The sequence below is a fragment of the Scyliorhinus torazame genome, chromosome 21 (genome assembly GCF_047496885.1).
Source record: "Scyliorhinus torazame isolate Kashiwa2021f chromosome 21, sScyTor2.1, whole genome shotgun sequence".
Classification (NCBI taxonomy): domain Eukaryota; kingdom Metazoa; phylum Chordata; class Chondrichthyes; order Carcharhiniformes; family Scyliorhinidae; genus Scyliorhinus; species Scyliorhinus torazame.
Window position 1 is genome coordinate 124,369,504 of NC_092727.1, and position 19,509 is coordinate 124,389,012.

The 19,509-nt window shown below is 48.0% G+C and overlaps 1 protein-coding gene across 1 annotated transcript in view; it reads right to left on the minus strand.

Annotated features, from left to right (window-relative positions):
- The window catches only part of LOC140398613 (protein AF-10-like), a 243,298-nt gene that overhangs the window by 89,088 nt on the left and 134,701 nt on the right, over window positions 1-19,509 (minus strand).

A 19,509-nucleotide genomic window follows, 5' to 3' on the forward strand; every position in this document is an offset into this window, starting at 1 on the left:
AGAGACTATGTGACCTGGAGGGCATCATAGCCGAGCCTGTTCCTGTTCCGCCCAATTCCATGGGCGTTTTCCAGCTCAGGGTCAGTGAGCCATCAGCAGGTGTCGGATGTTGGGACGTTTACCTCTCTTCTTTCTCTAAACCTGGACGGCAGGGGCAGCACGGTGGCACAGTGGGTTAGCCCTGCTGCCTCACGGCGCTGAGGTCCCAGGTTCGATCCTGGCTCTGGGTCACTGTCCGTGTGGAGTTTGCACATTCTCCCCGTGCTTGAGTGGGTTTCGCCCCCACAACCCAAAGATGTGCGGGCTAGGTGGATTGGCTACACTAAATTGCCCCTTAATTTAAAAAAAAGGAGAAAAAAAAAACCCTGGAAGGCAAATCATAGCCCACTTACTGCCACCCTGACCACCAGCAACTAACTTAGCAGAGGCCAGAGGACAAACGCTTGGCACATTTTGATCTGTACCTGCTCACTGAATCATCAAAAGTGGATGGAATAAAAGGAGCTCTTTCCCCCGGAAGCACGATAAAAGCTCTTCAAACAAACACCAATGGCATTTTGTATATGATGGATAGGGACACACAGTAGATAATGATGCTATGATAAAACATACTGGGTGATGTCAGCCCTGGCTCAGTTGGTGGCGCGTTCACCTGTTAGTCTGGGGGTTGTGACGTCAATTCTCACTCCAGAGACTCGAGCACAGAAATCCTGGCTGACACTTGCATCGCAATACTGAGGGAATGCTGCACTGTCCGGTGTCCCACCTTTTGGATGGGTTGACCAGCTGAAGCCTCACCGGCCCTCTCAGTCAGGGTGCTATTTCAAAGACGAGCTGGGAGTCATCCCCAGTGTCCTGGCCAATACATATCTCTCAATCAATGCTATTATCACATTGCTGTTGTGCTATCTTGCTGTGCGCACATTGGCTTCCATTTCAACAGTGATTACAGCTCAAAAAAAAGTGACGGCAAAACACTTTCGCGATATCGGGGGGTCAGAAAAGTCACTGCATAAATCCAAGTCTTTTTCCCTTTTTAAAGCTGCAGTGATAATATTTTCTCATCAGAACTCTGCACCTCTGGCAGCGCAGCACTCCCTCAGCACTGCACCGGTCCGTCAACCTTGATTTCTGTGCTCAAGTCCTGGAGTTGGGCAGCATGGTGGCACAGTGGTTGGCACTGCTCCTCACAGCGCCAGGGATTGGGTTCAATTCTGACCTCGGGTGACTGTGTCGAGCTTGCACGTTCTCCGTGTGTCTGCGTGGGTTTCTTCCGGGTGCTCCGGTTTACTCCCACAGTCCAGAGATGTGCACGTAAGGTCGATTAGCTTTGCTAAATTGCCTCTTAGTGCTGTAGCCATCTCAGATGGCCACCTGCAAAGGACCATGGGAATTATGGCCAACCCAGGACTCAGGCACACTCAGAGCTTGTGTGTGTATTTGCAACCCAGATAGCCAGACGTGATCGAAACCCCCACTCGTTTGCATTCTAATGGCCCATTTCCCCAGAACAAATGAACTGTACTCAGATACAGACACAGATACAGACTAATCGGCGCCACTCCCTTTACTCAGGGAGCCCAAACAGCCAAGATCAATGACCGCTAAGGACACGCCCAGCCATCAAGGCACCCGCCCCTTTATTGGCCAAAATCGAAGGCAGTGATCGAAGCCTGTCGGATTATTGGGTCCAAGTTAAGGACCGCCCCAAAGAGCGCGAAATCCCAGAGGGATAAGAAGATACACAGCCATGTGCTCGGCCTCTCTTGGATCCGGCCTATGCCAACCCAAGTGCAGCATAACGACCAGACAGACAAGTTCAAGACCAACGATCGCTACCAGACAGATGAGCCCAGCAGAGACAGAGCCACTTCTTCCACCCAGCCACGCAAGATCCGGACATGTTCATCAACTTGTTCATCTGCAAAGAGCCGGTTGCCCTGAAGTTAAGTATAGGTTATTGTAGTTGTTAGGTGTAGTTTAACTTGTAGTGTTTTATATTGCATGTCGAAGTAATCCTTGTGTGTAAATAAACTATCTTTGATCTTGAACTGACTAACTGGTTGTTTGGTCTTTGATTGATATCTGGTAAAGCCTTGTGGTGGTATCATTTGATACCTGGCGACTCTGAAAAGCAATATTATAATTAATAACTGACATATCTAGTTAATTTGGCAACATTATTGGCGACGCTGGTGGGATAGTATTGCACTCATTAAAAAGAACAACAGTGTCGAAAGGGTTCGCTGGGGTTATGGGGTTACGGGGATAGGGAGGGGGCGCGTGCCTGGGTCCGGTGCTCTTTCGGAGGGTCGGTGCAGACTTGATAGGCCGAATGGCCTTCTTCTGCACTTCAGGGATTCGATGACCTTGGTGCCACTTCACAGAAAGGACATTATCATCAAAATCATAGAGAGTGTAGATTCAACAGGACGATACCAAGGGTGGTAGCCATGGTTAGGAGGAGAGATGTGCAAGATAGAGAATATTTACCCTGGAGCAAAAAGGCCTCAGAGGAAACGGAATACAATTTTAAAATTATGAAAAAGTTGTTGGCTTGGGAAGTGGGAAAGACAAAGGTTCGGGAGTCAGGCTGAGGGGACATCAATTCATAATTCCCAGTGTGTACGGAGAGCTGAATTGCTAACGGGGCCGAGGTGGAGATGGTTAGCAGTTTCAAATTCCTAGGGGTGCACATCTCCAAAAATCTGTCCTGGTCCACCCACGTCGACGCTACCACCAAGAAAGCACAACAGCGCCTATACTTCCTCAGGAAACTAAGGACATTCGGCATGTCCACATTGACTCTGACCAACTTTTACAGATGCACCATAGAAAGCATCCTATCAGGCTGCATCACAGCCTGGTATGGCAACTGCTTGGCCCAGGACCGCAAGAAACTACAGAGAGTCGTGAACACCGCCCAGTCCATCACACAAACCTGCCTCCCATCCATTGACTCCATCTACACCTCCTGCTGCCTGGGGAAAGCGGGCAGCATAATCAAAGATCCCCCCCCCACCCGCTTACTCACTCTTTCAACTTCTTCCATCGGGCAGGAGATACAGAAGTCTGAGAACACGCACGAACAGACTCAAAAACAGCTTCTTCCCCACTGTCACCAGACTCCTAATTGATCCTCTTATGGACTGAACTCATTAACACTACACCCTGTATGCTTCATCCGATGCCAGTGCTTATGTAGTTACATTGTATATGTTGTGTTGCCCTATTATGTATTTTCTTTTATTCCCTTTTCTTCTCATGTACTTAATGATCTGTTGAGCTGCTCGCAGAAAAATACTTTTCACTGTACCTCGGTACACGTGACAATAAACAAATCCAATCCAATCCAATTCAAAGAGGACGGAATGCTTTGCCACTGGAGACAGCAGGGCAGTGGGATTCAATAGGAATTTAAGCTAGGAGCAGCACGATGGGTCAAACAGCCTCATTTTTTTTTGAGCTGTAATCACCAAGGGCTGGTTTAGCACAGGGCTCAATAGCTGTCTTTGAAAGCAGACCAAGGCAGGCCAGCAGCACGGGTTCAATTCCCGTACCAGCCTCCCCGAACAGGCGCTGGAATGTGGCGACTAGGGGCTTTTCACGGTAACTTCATTTGAAGCCTACTTGTGACAATAAGCTATTTTCATTTCATTTCATTTCATCTTTCATTTCATTTTCAGTGCCTCAAAAGTTTGACGGTTTTATTTGGGAAATGCAGTAAAATCATTTTTGGGTTCAAACAGTGGCAAATGCTGGCTTGTTCCATATCCCCTGAAAATTTTTTTAAAAATAGACCTAGCCAGCGAGGGAACAAAAAAAAACATTTGGAACAATTTTGTCACTTCTTATTTTTCAAGGTTTACGGCAACGGAAATTAGGAGGTGAAGGATAACTTGCTGCCGAGAACTCGCGAGGAGGTGGGAATCCGGCCTGAATTACTGCTCCCGTTTGCTAGAAAAACGAGGGGGAATCTCATTGAAAGGTATAAAACTCTGACATGGCCGGACAGCGAGCTCTTGCTGGGAAGTGCACCAGAGGAGGATCTGACCCAGTTGCGAAGCCCTCCCCAGTCAAACAGCCTGCTGACACCCGCAGTAGACGCTTGGCGGAGCCAGTGCTCTGGAATCAGACCGCACAGGGAACAGGAAGAGTCAGCAGCATGTAGAAGGGAGGGTGGAAATTCCAAGCCATGAACGAAGTTGAGACCTTCTGGAGAAAAAGCATTTGGAAGCCCAGTTAAATATAAATTATTGATCTTCTCAAGTTAATGGCCGCATTAAATGAACACTGCCACATTAAGATTTTATTTGAATTACGAGATGATAATAGTTCAGCTTCTACTCTGGAGCAGGATAATGGGAACTTTTTGACTAATCATAGCAATCAATCGTTTAGCACTTAACCCACCAGAAACCAAGACATGAGACAAGGAAAAGCTCCGTGGTGGAGCACTTTAGGAAATTCTTTACTCCAATACTGGTTAGAATATGGAACTGGAAAATGAATTGTTTGAAGCTGATAGTATCATTCGTGAAGCAAGATAAGTGAAAAGACTCGAAAGGGAAGGAAGGGATTGGGTCGGGAGTGGTGGAGCATAAATAACAGCGTGGACCAGTTGGGCTGAATGACTCCTGGGATGGCAGGATTGTCGTAGGAGGAGAGGTTGTGTCAGACAGTCCTGCGTTTACTGCAGTTCAGAAGAATGAGAGGGAATCGCATTGAAACGTATACATTTCTGCCAGGGTTCGACAGACTGGATGCAGGGATGATATTTCCTCTGGCTGAGGGGGTGGTCCAGAACAAGGGGTCATCGTCTCAGTATACGGGGTGGGCCACCTGGGACTAAGACCAGTAGAAACTTCTCCACTCGAGAGGGTGGTTGAATCTGTGGAATTCTCGACCACAGAAGGCTGTCGAAGCCCAGTCACGATGCATTTAAGAAAGAAAGAGATGGATTTATACCCTCTATAGGCATCAAGGGGCATGGGGGACAAGCGGGGAGTATGGCGTTGAATCAAGGTCCCGCCTTCCCTCTCAAGTTATAAAGACAGTAAACGCTGGATGGACTCAGCCGGTCTGGCACCATCTGTGGAGCGAGAAACAGAGTTCACATTTTGAGTAAGTATAGCCAGCTCAGAAGAGGAGTCAGAGGGATTCAAAATGTTAACTTTCTTTCGCTCGCCAGAGATGCTGACAGACCTGCTGAGTTTTTCCAGCATTTTCTGATTTTATTTCACATTTCCAGCACCTGCAGTATTTTGCCTTTATTCCCCCTCAAGTGGACGTATAAGTTCATTACTTTGAACAAGAGCATGGCAGTCATCCCGATGTCGTGGTCAAGATATACCCTTCAATCTATCTCACTAAAATGGGTTTTCTGGTCACAACACTGCAATGAAGTTACTGTGAAAAGCCCCTAGTCGCCACATTCCGGCGCCTGTTTGGGTACACCGAGGGAGAATTCAGAATGTCCAATTCACCTAACAAGCACGTCTTTCGGGACTTGTGGGAGGAAACCGGGGCACCCGGAGTAAACCCACGCAGATACGAGGAGACTGTGCAGACTCCGCACAGACAGTGACCCAAACCGGGAATCGAACCTGGGACCCTGGCACTGTGAAGCCACAGTGCTAACCACCGTGCTACCCACGTAACTGTGGCAGCTGTTCCAGCTCCCACTAGGCAAACACCAGCCCCTCTCCCTACTCCAGTCCCCTTCATCCCTTCCCCCATCAGACAAACAGTGAATGCTGCGCCAACCACCATGCCACAATGTTGTGGAGGCTGCAGTAAGCAGAGGCAGGACCTGTATTTAAATAGTTCCTTTCGTGACCTCAGAATGTCAAAACACTATACAGCCAATGATTGATTTTGTGAAGTGCAGTCACTTTTGATATATAGGAAATACAGCAGCCAGTTTCAGCACAGCAAGCTCCCACAGGTTACAATGCGATAAAGGACCAGATTATCTGTTTTACTGATGTCAGTTGGGGGATAAATATTGGCCGGGACACTGGGGCAAACCTGCCTCCTGACCAAAATCCACTCGAGGGGATAGATGATGCCTTAGTTCAATGCCTCATTTGGCAGCAGCACCGATTTCTCACCATACTGCTTGGCGAAAGCTGGAAGAATTATTTATATCCCTGGAGTTTACTCAGAAAATGCTCTGTGTCTAGGGGCGGCATGTGGCACAGTGGTTAGCACTGGGACTGCAGCGCTGAGGACCCGGGTTCGAATCCCTGCCCTGGGTCACTGTCCGTGTGGAGTTTGCACATTCTCCCAGTGTCTGCGTGGGTTTCACCCCCACAATCCAAAAATGTGCAGGGTAGGTGGATTGGCCACGCTAAATTGCCCCTTAATTGGAGAAAAAATAATTGGGTAATCTTAAATAAAACATTTTTTAAATGCTCTGTGCCGCACACACTGCGGCAATCTCGTGAGGACCGCGCACACGGCAGACTGTGCAGATATTTATGTATTAAACCTTTGTGAAATACTCGTCTCAGCAACCAAGAAAATGGGTCGACCACTTCATGACACATGTGGACTGCGCGCGGCTGTGCAGGCATCTAAGAATCTGAAAAATCTGAAACATCGAGTGTGATATTATGCACACTGCCCAGTGAAAATCTGAATCAGTTTTTAAACAGAGTGACTGGAGCATGTGATTGCAGAGTGAGGCTTGCCAAATTCAACGTTCAATAACAGATAGCAACGTCAAACAAAGCCCCAACCACGGCCAAGTGACGAGGCTTGATCCCTCGCGATTGCTGGGATTACTCGTCCGCAGAACTGTTCACGTCACCATGGGCTGCAATTAACGACAACAACAAGCTACTACTGACCTTATGAATTGTAAACAAATACCTGCCCCAGGTACCGCTGGCACCTCAAACTTTCTCCTCCCCGATCTGCTATTCACCAATGACCCTTCACTGACAGGCTTTCCCTCTGTGAACCATGGCTCTCGCCTCCCATTCCGACGGTTGTGGGTTCAAGTCCCACCTCAGGACTTCAAATTCAAAATCTCGGTTCACACTCCTGTGCTGAACTGTCAGGGCTGCCATCTTTCGGGTGAGGTGACTACCCTTTCAGGTGGATGCTATTGTGAAGAGGGTGTCCTGGTGAATATTTATCCCGCAATATTAAGGGATCTTGCGTGTGTAAATCAGCTGCTGCATTCCCCTACATTGCAACAGCGACCAACTTCAGTAATTAGATAGTTGGCTGCAAAGTGCCTTGGGACGTCTATTGGTCGCATAAAGGTGCTGTCTAAATGCAAGTTTTAATTTTCTTTAACAAGCCTCATCCCATATCCATATAGAGGCCAGGATGGGGAATTATAATCACGCAGAGTCAGTGTGTGGTGTCTCTGCCTACCCTTGCTGGCATCAATCAGCTCATTCTAGCACAGGGCTAAATCGCTGGTTTTGAAAGCAGACCAAGGCAGGCCAGCAGCACGGTTCAATTCCCGTACCAGCCTCCCCGTACAGGTGCCGGAATGTGGCGACTCAGGACGTTTCACAGTAACTTCATTTGAAGCCTATTTGTGACAATAAGCGATTTTCATTTCATTTCATTCAGTTCTGATGGGGAAAATTGAAAGCGAGAAGAGAAAGGAGTGAGGAGGGAAAAGGAGAGAGAAGGGAGGAAAGAAGGAAAGGAGAGAGAAGGGAAAGGAGAGGAGGGAGGAAAGAAGGAAGGAATTTTGTAACAGCAAAATTCAAAGATACACCAGAATGGGCTCAGTTATCGAGAAACTTTGGGGATGTGGTAATAATGACGTCTGTAATTACCAGTAATGATTGAGGGTGATATTTCCTCATGTCTCATTTTGTGGTAATAAGGGCAGAAGACCACAGTCTGGGCACAATAGACAAGGATCCGAGAAACCGAAAGAGGTAATGGTTCATTGGTTACATCGAATTTACAGCAAACTAACTATTCAGCCCAGACGATCGACACGTGTTCGTGCTCCACACAAGACTCTCCGATGCCTCTTCATCTCTCCCATCAATATAATCTTACACTCCTTTTTCTTCCGAGATTTATCTACCTCCCTCGCAACTACTTCTCGTGCTGGCGGGTTCCACATTCTAACCGTGCTCTGGGTCAGAATGCCGAAAGCTCACTTGGTAGACGTGGCCTGGTAGGAACTCCGAAATTCCAAGATTCTGCCAGCTGTGGCCAGCGAATCGCGTCCTTATAAGCAGCTGCAGAAGTTTGAGTTTGATTCCTCACCCGGCTCACAGAGATTAACCAGGACTGGCCAACAACTGATCTGATTGAGTACACAAATATTCTAGGAACTAGTTGTTAGAAGTCGTCTCCAAACTGGTTAAGAAGCTATTACATAAATTAGAAGGACTTCAACCACAAATCATAGCTGTGCTCCTATTTTGAATTTCAAATACATTTGATTACTCATTATCCATTTATTCATTCTTCCTTACAGTGAGCAACTAACTGACAGTTTTACCCGAGGCTCAGTGGGTACCACTCACGTGCCGGAGTCTGAAGGTTGTGGGTTCAAATCTCGCTTGAAACTGGAGTACAAAATGCAGGTTGGCACACACACACACTGCCAGTTCTAAGGAAATGCTGCACTGTTGGAGGTGCCAGATTTCTGATGAGAACTTAAATCAAGAGGAGACAGTGGCAGCGTGGTATAGCCACTGGGCTAGTAGTCCAGAGAACCAGGGTATTGCCCTGGGTGAGATGAGGGTCACAAATAGGGCATTCATGTTCCAAGGTTCTTGACAAGAGAGTGTCCAGACAAAGGTTGACATTGGACCAAAGGAGGTATTTGGAGCAGCGAGGCCTTCAAGCCCTTATCCACCTTTTCAGATGGACATGGTGCAAGTCTGAGCTCAGTTGGCTGCAGATGGTGCATGATGCAGTGTGAGGCCAACAGTGCAGGTCCAATCTCCGTACTGGCTGAGGTTATTCACGAAGGCCCCGCCGTCTCAACCTTGCCGCTCGCCTCTGGTGTGGTGGCCCTCCGGTTAAACCACCACCAGTCAGCTCCTTCCCTCAAAGGGGAAAGCAGCCTATGGTCATCTGGGACTATGGCGACTTGACTTTAATGGTAGTCAATGGCAGTGGTTCAAGTGCAGCAAGGTGGTTCCTCCCAGTGTCCTGGTCAACATTTATTGGTGTTGTAGCCACCTAAAATGGCTGATTCCCTATTAATTTGGTCAAAACCCGAATTAAAATGGCTAACCGAAAAGGCTGATGGGAAAAGCAGCCAACAGGACACAAACGGGCAGCTGCAGACAGAATAGCGTATTCGGCTCTGGGGAAGTCGGCCCAGATCGATACTCAAGGCTATTAGCAGCACATCAACCCAGACATCTGCAGTTTAATCGGCTATCCCCGGGTACAATTGCAACATATTAGCATTTGAATGCCGGGCCAGACCTGTCGGCGCCTGCAGTGGCCGAAACAAAGACAGGTGAACGACCCCCCCCCCCCTCCGATCGAGGAATCACCCCATTATTGGAGCATATCGAACCCAGTGATTGGGAACAAGTCCAATCACTTAGGACTCAGGGTCAAGGGCCGCCCCGAGAGGCGGGAAGCCCCTGGGCCCTATAAAGTGAGGGGCCAAGTTCAGATCTCTCTCTCTCTCCCTTCTTCTCCTGCTCGCGACCTTCGCAAGAACATCGACCAGAAACTGTAAGTTTGACTCCAGCGATCGCTACCCGATAAAGACTCCTAGCCATCGACCCGTATCAGCCTTTTGAATCCCGCGGGCCAGATCTGATTCGATAAGCCATTCGTTTCCCTGACCTGGTGGGCCCTTCCTAAAGTTAAGTATTGGCCAGTAGTGGTAGGTTTCGATATAGATAGTAGGATTATGGTGTAAGCATTAATTGTTGTATATAATAAATGACCGTTGATTTCAATCTTACTAAGCGGTGTGCTGACATATTAATCATAACTCGAGCTTGAACCACGTGGCGGTATCAGAAAGATACCTGGTGACTCGTGAGCAAAGGTGACGTAATCAGAGGTAATAAAACTAAGGCTAAAAAGAGCAACAGTGTCAATCATGGTCCAGTTTGTAACAGTCTTGTTTCCGAGCCACAAGGCTCCAGGTTCAAGTCCCAGGGTTGAGAACAGAAATCAATGCTGACCCTCCAATGCAGGACTGAGGGAGTGCTGCACTGTTGGAGGTGCCGTCTTCCAGATGAAACAACTGAAGCCCCAGCTGGCTGCTTGGGTGGATGCGAAAGGCCCCGTGGCATTGTTTTGAATAAAAGTAGGGGCATTATACCCCAATGCCCTGGCCAATATTTGTCCTCCATTCAACATCAATAATTCCGATTATCTGGTCATGTCATTGTTGTTTGTAGGAGCCTGATTTTTTAATATAAATTTAGAGTGCCCAATTCTTTTTATTCCCAATTAAGGGACAATTTAGCATGGCTAATTCACCTACCCTGCACATCTTTGGGTTGTGGGGGTGAAACCCATGCAGAAATGGGGAGAATGTGCATACTCCTCATGGGCAATAATCCCGGGGCCGGGATCAACTCCAGGTCCTCGGCAGTGTGAGGCAGCAGTGCTAACCACTGCGCCACCCCTTGTAGGAGCTCGTTGTGTGTCAAATGACCGCTGTGCTCCCGACATCACTCTTTTTTTTTTAAATTTAGAGTACCCAATTCATTTTTTATTTTCCAATTAAGGGGCAATTTAACATGGCCAATCCACCAACCTGCACATCTTTGGGTTGTGGGGGCGAAACCCACGCAAACACAGGGGGAATGTGCAAACTCCACACGGACTGTGACCCAGAGCCAGGATCGAACCTGGAACCTCGGCGCCGTGAGGCAATAGTGCTAACCACTGTGCCACCGTGCTGTCCTCCCCGACATCACTCTTGACTGTAAAGCACTCTGGGAAGTTCCGAGTGTGTGTACGGTCCTGTAGAAATGCAAGCTCCTCCGTTCTTTATATCCATGTTCTAATCATCATGCCACCATTTGTATCTGTTCTATATAAACTGGCTGTCACATTTCTTACATTACTTCCAAAGCAATCGATTGGCCTAAAAGCGCTTTAGAATGCCTGGTGGCTGCAAAATGTACACTGTAAATGCAAGATCGTTTTTCCTTCAATTAATGTTCCCGACACACACAAGTGGTCAGTCACCTTATTGCTATTTAAGGGGGTCTGTTGTGCATAAAACTGGCTGTGTAAATGCAAGTCCTATTTCCAAAATTAGCCACCCCCATTACGAGTAGCTGAGTTATACAATGGGGATATTAATACGTGGGAGGATTCTGCCAACTTTTAAGTTCACTCAGAATTTGACTTGGCGTGGGGCAAGACTCGAGTGGAGGGTTCAGTCACGTCGCACAGAAAAATAATCCAACTGTTCTTTGCAAGAAGAGGATAGGCATGGGTGCCAAGTCTTGTACGGGGAGTTAAGAGCGACCACTGAAAGAAGGTTGGGCCAAAGAGATAGATTTTGCCGAAGCTCTTGCAAGACTCGGGAGAGAAGTGGGGAGGGGGCATAATGGCTGATGGTACGGCCACAACGTCAGATTGGATAGGAGAGAGGTGCACAGAAGGGGGTCGGAAAATTGAATGGAGGATCCGGGAGGGGATGCAAAGTGGAAAAAGGTGCAGGGCTGCAATGTGGTGGAGGGATTTGAAAGCAAGAATATCCATTTTTAATCTGGTGTGTTGGGGGAAATCTGAGCCAGGATTCTTTGGGGTCTGGGGTGGGGTTGGGGGGGGTGGGGGGGGGGTGGAGTGGAAGCGGGAATCACGGCTGATAGCCATGCCTCCAGCTGCCTAAACCCAAGGCTCTAGAGTTTGCTTTTTCTTTCCTCCCCTCCTTAAAACCTACCTCTGGCCAGTGTTTTAATTTTGTCTCGTATCGCTCCCAGGAAGTGGATATTTCCCCGACATTAAAGGTGCCGTGTAAATACAGGTTGTTGTTTCACATGATTCACGGTGAAAAAGGACACACAAGGCTGTCTACTTATTGAAAAGCAGTGGAACTGGTTGAGCTGGTTTTCAGAGCGATGAATTTAACCCACTGAACTCTTTGAAAGAATGGTTCAGACAGCTGTTGTCCATTATCCCGTACAATAATTTCTATTAACCCTCTGGTGACACACACACACACTCAGGTTTTTGTTTCCATCAAAGATTGCTCCCACTTTTTTCCTGAAATTTCCGGCTGATCCAACAAGCCTTCCTTTCAAGGATGGGGCTGGCATGGTAGTTGGCACTGCTGCCTCACAGCTCCAGGGACCCGGGTTCGATTCCGACCTTGGGCGACTGTGTGGAGTTCCCATGTTCTCTCCGTGTCTGCGTTCGTTTCCTCCGGGTGCTCCGGTTCTCTCTCCCCCCCCCCTCCCCCACACCCCCACAGTCCAAAGATGTGTAGGTTAGATGGATTGGATATGCTAGATTGCCCCTACAAGGGGTTACGAGGATAGGGCAGGGAATTGGTCCTGGGTTGGTGCTCTTTCAGAGGGTTAGTGCCGACTCGGTGAGCCGAATGGCCTCCTTTTGCACTGTAGGGATTCTATGATTCTATGAAGTGGTCATTCTTTAAGTGCTTTGACTGTGAAGGCAGACGCAAAACCAATATACCTTTTCCTGAGATTGGGGCATTGCTGAAGGTCTAATCTGTAAACCAGCACCACCAACTGTGCAACACTCCCTCTGTTACCACCACCAGGAGTGTCAGCCTGGATTTATACGCTGAAGTCTCTGGGGTAGGAATGGAAGGCAACAATGTTCGGAGCTCACCGGTGAATGTGTTACCCGCTAAGCCACAGCTGAAACCTAAAGGCATTAGTCAATCATGCCAAGTCCCAGGGCAAGTGTCACACATGGTGTACCGCTGGAAAAAACACAAATGTTCTCAGGTGCCTTCAAGCTGATGTCACTGGAAAGTTAACTGTGGGTATTTGTGTCCCAGTACTACAGCCTAACCCCACTCTCTGGGAAGAGAGCGATACGGACCCCAGAAGCGTAGATTTTAGTTTAGACGGGCAGCATGGTCAGCGCAGGCTTGGAGGGCCGAAGGGCCTGTTCCTGTGCTGTACTTTTCTTTGTTCTGAACTGGCTCTATGCCAGAATTTCCTGCATTCCACCACTGCACATCAGTAAACTCGAGCACGAGGGAAGCTGCCCAGGTCACACCCTTCGTTGCAAATCCTCCCTGCATGGGAGTCAGACCAGTTAATGTTGTAAAAGCACCAGAGCAACGGACAGTGCTCCATCGCAGAACAAACAGACCCTGGCAAATATACAAGCAACAACCTGAAACAGCAGAGGGGCAGTCAAATCAGTCAGCATGACGCCAGGATTCACAGGGGCGGCCTGGATGTTCGAGTCCGGTCAATTCCAACAACTCAACTGACCTCCCATTACAACACCCATTCCTCACCTCTCAACTTCCCTGGCCCAGGTCCCTGCTAGGCCATCTGCCCTCTCAAGCCAGTTCCGCCATTAGCCATTTAGTGGCTATCAGCAGCCTGTTACCCTGGGGTTTCTGCGGCTATGACTCATCTTTCATTCTCACTCCACAGTATAAATATTTCCCACTTTCTCTTGTCGGTTAGCTTTGACAATGAGTCATTGGACTCGAAACGTTAGCTCTTTTCTCTCCCTACAGATGCTGCCAGACCTGCTGAGATTTTCCAGCATTTTCTCTTTTGTTTCAGATTCCAGCATCCGCAGTAATTTGCTTTTATCCGCCATTTAATTGGATTCCACTTGATTTCATCTGCCTGCCGCCCTTGGAAACGCAAAGAAAACCTGTCAATCGCAGTTTTGATATTTTCAACAAAAAAAAAAAAAAAACACGCCTCAAAAGCTTTTGGGAGGAAAAGGTTCCCTATCTCCATACCCTCTGCATATCTAAGTACTTCTCGACATCACCATCACTGGCCCAGCTTTATGCCCCTTTGGGCAGCACAAGTGATTAGCACTGTGCAGGGTCATTGTCCGTGCGGAGTCTGCACGTTCTCCCCGTGTCTGCGTGGGTTTCCTCCGGGTGCTCCGGTTTCCTCCCACAGTCCAAAGACGTGCTTGTTAGGTGGATTGGCCATGATAAATTGCCCGTAGTGACCAAAAAGGTTAGGAGGGGCTATTGGATTACGGGGATAGTGCTTAACTGGGTCGGTGCAGACTCGATGGGCCGAATGGCCTCCTTTGGCACTGTATGTTCTATGTTCTGCACTCCCCCCAAATTCCTCGTCCCCTCTCTGTGAAGAAACGCTATCTGCCATATATCCTAAACTTAAACTGTACCGTATTATCTCCCCATCCGAGTGTTTCCAAAACAGGTCAACAAGGTGCAGTTAAATGTGTTATGCATTTCCACATTGCTCTTCCAATAGGATTCCTTCCTTTTATTTTCTTTTTTAATTTTTAGAGTACCCAATTAATTTTTTTCCAATCAAGGGGCAATTTAGCGTGGCCAATCCACCTAACCTGCATATCTTTTTGGATTGTGGGGGCAAAACCCACGCAAACACAGGGAGAATGAGCAAACTCCACACGGACAGTGACCCAGAGCCTGGGATCGAACCTGGGACCTCAGCCTCGTGAGGCAGCAGTGCTAACCGCCCGTGCGACCATGCTGCCCGGATTCCTTCATTTTTAAACATTCTTCCAATTAAGGGGTAATTTAATAATAACAATCTTTATTATTGTCACAAGTAGGCTTCCATTAACACTGCAATGAAGGGGGTGGTTTAGCACAGGGCTAAATAGCTGGCTTTTAAAACAGACCAAGTAGCGCGGGTTCAATTCCTGTACCAGCCTCCCCGAACAGGTGCAGGAATGTGGCGACTAGGGGCTTTTCACAGTAACTTCATTTGAAGCCTACTTATGACAATAAGCGATTTTCATTTCATTTTTCATTTCAAGTTACTGTGAAAAGCCCCTGGTTGCCACATTCCGGCACCTGTTCGGGTACACTCAGGGAGAATTCAGAATGTCCAATTCACCTAACAAGCGCGTCTTTTGGGACTTGTGGGAGGAAACTGGAGCACCCGGAGGAAACCCACGCAGACATGGTGAGAACGTGCAGACCCCGCACAGACAGTGACCCAAGCCGGGAATCGAACCTGGGATCCTGGTGCTGTGAAGCAACATTGCTAACCACTGTGCTACCGTGCTGCCCATTTAGCGTGGCCAATCCACCTACCCTGCACATCGTTGGGTTGTGGGGGTGAGACCCACGGCACAGGGAGAATGTGCAAACTCCACAAGGACAGTGACCCGGGGCCGAGATTGAACCCGAGTCCTCGGCAGCGTAAGGCAGCAGTGCTAACCACTACGCCACCGTGCCGCAAGATGTGTCTTTTCAAGGCTGAACAGTACATATTTAACAGAGTGTTCCTCACTGCTCTTCTATGTGACACTGAGGGGAGCGGGGCGGTGAAAGAGAAGAATCAACCTTGTTGTTCTTCCTTGCACTGCCCCCAGGGCTCAGCAAGTTCCTTGTTGCTGTGGTTCGAACCGCCCGCACTCCCACACGAGATACGATAAGAGACACAACAGGCTCACAATCAACTGAGTATCACACTCCCTGCGGGAGCCCACCTAAATAGCATGGTGTACAAAGGGCAGCCTCTGTATTGAAAGCTGAAGGTGTTGGTAAACTATTGGGCCACGGGTGAGCACAGCTCAAAGCCCCGCCCACTCCCCGCCCCCTCCCCACCCCACCCTACAGGTGCTGGATTTCATTTTTCTTTTATGTGGTATAACAAGACTGCAGCCAGTGACGACTGGAACTAATGCTGACGCTTCACAGATTTAGCCCCAAGTGGCTTCCAGAGCTCAAAACAAAAGGATATCTTGCACTATCGTGTGTTCACACTGGTATAGGTGACAGGGGACCGAGGCGAAAGGCTCCAGGGTTCAAAAACATGCCTGACACTTTCTTTAATTTTCTGTTTGCTAACGGACCCAGAGCTAATCAGTTCTGAAACTCAACCAGTGAAATTAGGTTTCAAAATGTCCATTAGGATATTACAATAAATAATAGGGGTGCTATTTAAAGGCTAGCAATAGATCAACGATGTGCTTTTACATAGCAATGCAGTTAAACGTCCCAAGGTTTACGACAGGGTGTGGTTAAACAAAATGCAACACTGAGCTACATAAGGGGATACGAGGTGGCAGAGGTAGGTTGTAAGAAACATCTTAACATGATAGAGGTAGAGGGGTTTAGGGAGAAAATTCCAGAGCTTAGAATCGAGGGAGCTAGAATGGGGGAAACAATGAAAATCAGCGATGTACAACAGGCCAGAATTTGAGGAGCACAGTGATCTCGGAAGAACATGAGACTGGAAGAGGCTAAAGAGAATGGGTTATGAAATGGCTACAGTGAACACAGGACCATTTTTGCTACTGCTTGCACAGGTTTACTGCTCCAGACTGCAATCTGTCCCCGATTCAGCCCAACCTGAGAAAAGTAGCTGCGACCGAGGTCTTCTGTAAACACAGCTTGGAGTAGGGGCCTGCATGCAGCCCTCCAGCAGCTGGCCAGATCCGTCAGCTCCGCACAGACAAGCTGCCGAGGATGTGACACACACCCCCTCACCCACGCACAAAGGCGCAAGTTCAATCCCACATCATCATTTAGGCTCAGGTGAAGAAAATCCTTTTCATCCTTCCAGAATGCCAGCCCTATTCCACCTAATTGTTTATTGAAAGAATCCCATGTCCTGCATTTAACCAACTTCCCCGAAAACTCAGGCCAGCTATTGATCACTGTGTAAAGGAACACTTCCTGTCATCCGTCCTAAACTTGACCGTCACAATCTTTAACCTCACATTCTGCTGTGCTGCTGCCTCTCGTTGGATTGTTCGGTCATATCTTCTTTTAACTCATTGCATTTCTGGTAGAATTCCAAAATGACCCAGCCCCTTGGTTGAAGAGAACTCAACAGAAGTCAGCCTTCATTCGTCGAGCAGAAGATGGGTCCCACCCCATCTCTCAACTGTAGGGCACCTCCCACATAAGAACTGAGCTCAGATCTTCCTAGGCATCTAGTTACATTCGCGCCACACAAGTGTCCGGCAATGAGCATCTCCTACGAGAGGATCGAACCATAGCCCCTTTCATCCAATAGCATTACCATCACTAAAAGCCCTACAATCAACATCCTGGAGCCTACCATTGATCAGATAACTGAACCGGACTAGCCATATTAATACTGTAGCTACCAGGGCATGTCAAAGACTCGGAATCCTACGGTGAGTAACTCACCTCCTGACCCTCCAAAGCCTGTCCACCATCTACAAGGCACAATTCAGGAGTGTGATGGAATACTCGCCACTTCCTGGATGAGTGCAGCTCCAACAACAATTAAGAAGCTCGACACCATCCAGGACAAAGCAGCCCGCTTGATTGCTCCCCCTTCCACAAAGATTCAAACCCTCCACCATCGACGAACAGTGGCAGCCGTGTGTACCATTTACAAGTTGCACTGCAGTCACTCACCAGGTTCCTTAGGCAGCACCTTCCAAACCCACGACCACTATCATCTAGAAGGATTAGAGCAGCAGATACCTGGGAACCCCACCACCTGCAAATTCCCCTCCAAGTCACTGACCACCCTGACTTGGAAATATATCGCCGTTCCTTCACTGTCGCTGGATCAAAATCCTGGAACTCCCTCCCTAACAGCACAGTGGGTGTACCTACATCTCAGGGACTGCGACAGTTCAAGAAGGCAGCTTACTATCACCTTCTGAAGTGCAACTAGGGATAGGCAATAAATTCTGGGCCCAACCACCGACACCCACTTCCCGTAAATGAATTGTTAAAAAGTAGACTGTCAAAGAGACGGCAGTCAGCGATTAAGTCCCCCAGTGAAAGAAACCGATGATTCTACGGGTCTGATGATTCATCTCTGGTGTTAGCTGGTGCAATTTGGAGGAGACGACACAAAACCTCATACCGTCAGCGTAATAACCTCCTCATGGAGTTGTGTCAGGTGTGACTCCGTCAGTAACACCCTTGTTTCCCAGTCGGAAGGCTTTGGGTTCGAATGCCACTCCAAAACTTGGAATCTTGGCTGACACCCTCAGTACTGCCCTGTCAGAGGTGAAACATTAAACCAAAGCCCCATTTGCCAACACCGGTGAATGGAAAAGGTCCCGTGATGCCACTTTGAAGAAGAGCAGTTAAGTTCTCAATGGTTCCTGGCTAATAATCATCATCCTTTAACCAATATCAACAAAAACACACTGTTCCCTTTTGGGAAGGTCACGCCCAATGTTTACGAGCAGGGGGGTTTAACCACTTATTTCCCAGCACTCGCAGTGTCGAGAAACACATGGCTATTCAACGCGACTTGCTTTAAAAAAAATTTTTTAAAAATATATTGATTAAGATTTTCAACACAATTTTTCACCCTTACAAACAACCCCCCACCCCGGTAACAAGTAAAAAGAAAACGCACATAGCAAGACATAAACATGGTAAAACAATATGTTACAGAACTTTGTACATTGGATTCCTCCCGTACACGTCTGTTTTCCAGATCCTTAATGTATTTTCTTGCTCAAATAACCCCCAGACAAACCCTCCTTCTCTCCCCTCCAGTGCCGGGCATGACCAAAACATATGGACATGGTTTGCCGGGCTTCCTGAGCACCTCCCACATCTGTCCTCCACCCCCAAAGAACCTACTCAACCTCGCCCCCGTCAAGTGCGCTCTGTGGACCACCTTAAATTGTATCAGGCTAAGCCTGGCACACGCAAACTTGCTTTAAATAAGGGGCCTGAATAGGGACTGTGCAGCTGATGCCGCATATCAATGAGGAGCTCCACTTGCCGGAACTCCCCGTTCTGGCGCGATTGGGACACCATTTTTTTTTTAAAATTAAAAATGGTGTTTTTATTAAATATTTTATTGAAAATTTTTGGTCAACCAACACAGTACATTGTGTATCCTTTACACAATATTATAACAACACAAATAAAAATGACCTATTTTATAAACAAAAAAATGAATAAATAATAAATAACAAAATGAAAACTAGCCCTAATTGGCAACTGCCTTGTCACAAGTAACACTCTCCAAAAATATAATTTAACAGTCCAATATATAATTATCTGCAGGAACGACCTATACATACTATACAGTATATATTAACAACCCTGAGAGTCCTTCTGGTTCCTCCCCCCCCCCCCCCCCCCCCCCACCCCACCCCCGATCCCGGGCTGCTGCTGCTGCCTTCTTTTTCCCATTCCGTCTATCTTTCTGCGAGGTATTCGACGAACGGTTGCCACCAGCCTGGTGAACCCTTGAGCCGACCCCCTTAGGACAAACTTAATCCGCTCTAGCTTTATAAACCCCGCCATGTCATTTATCCAGGTCTCCACCCCCGGGGGCTTGGCTTCTTTCCACATTAGCAATATCCTGCGCCGGGCTACTAGGGACGCAAAGGCCAAAACATCGGCCTCTCTCGCCTCCTGCACTCCCGCTCTTGTGCAACCCCAAATAT